Source organism: Physeter macrocephalus, chromosome 14, assembly GCF_002837175.3.
Source record: "Physeter macrocephalus isolate SW-GA chromosome 14, ASM283717v5, whole genome shotgun sequence".
NCBI lineage: Eukaryota > Metazoa > Chordata > Mammalia > Artiodactyla > Physeteridae > Physeter > Physeter macrocephalus.
The window spans coordinates 83,418,373-83,419,391 of NC_041227.1; the positions used below are offsets into that span (position 1 = coordinate 83,418,373).

The window sequence follows — 1,019 nt, forward strand, 5'->3', positions numbered from 1 at the left end:
TCATAAAGAGTAACCCTGAGCTGTGTGCTCGGCGGTCCCCGCAGATCTGTCTCTTGCTTCAACAGTGTTTGGATGGAACAGACACAGGGACGCCCCTCGCTCCAGCTTCCGAACAGCCCCCAACATTTTTTCCAGTCGCAATCTTCAGAATCAGCCACTCAAGCTATCCTTGGCCACTGGGACCAGCCAACACCATTTTTTGAGCTTAACTCCTTATTACCGAATCAACCATGAGCTCCCAGATTTGTCAGAATTATTCCATCGAGATGGAAGCCGCTGTCAACCGCCTGGTCAACCTGTATCTGCGGGCCTCCTACACCTGCCTCTCTCTGGGCTTCTGTTTCGACCTCCAGGTGCCTCTGGAGGGCATAGGCCACTTTTTCCGCGAATTGGCCAAGGAGAAGTGCGAGGGTGCAGAGCGTGTCTTGAAAATGCAAAACCAGTGCGGCTGCCTCGCCCTCTTCCAGGACGTGCAGAAGCCATCTCGAGATGAGTGGGGTAAAACCCAGGATGCTACGGAAGCCACCATTCTCACGGAGAACCAAACCAGGCCCTTTTGGATCTACATGCCCTGGGTCCCACCCGCGCAGATTTCCACCTCTGTGACTTCCTGGAAAGCCACTTCCTAGATGAGCAGGTGAAACTCATCAAGAAGGTGGGCGACCACCTGAGTAACCTCCACAGGCTGGCTGGTCCCCAGGATGGGCTAAGCCAGTATCTCTTCCAAAGGCTCAGCCTCAAGCACCACTAGGAGGCTCTGGAGCCTAGCGGCCTTTGAGGAGCTCCTCTCTCTGCAGCCACTGGGCAGCTTGTTCACCACCCTGGAGCCCTCTCCCAAGCCTTGGACCAAAGGGAAACAGTAAAGCTTTTTGCAGCACACACACACAAAAAAGAGTAACGCTGAGCCCAGCGGGTTGTGTGTTGGGCTGTTTTCACTGTTAGGAGGGGAGCACACTCCGCAGCTCCCAGGGGACAGGCCCAAAGAGCCAGGCTGGTGTCTGGTCACCACTGTGAGACAG

At 55.3% G+C, this 1,019-nt stretch overlaps 1 pseudogene; it reads left to right on the forward strand.

The window, feature by feature from the left end:
• The first annotated feature begins 230 nt into the window (after positions 1-230).
• On the forward strand, positions 231-751 carry LOC102987756 (ferritin light chain-like; annotated as a pseudogene).
• The last annotated feature ends 268 nt before the right edge of the window (positions 752-1,019 follow it).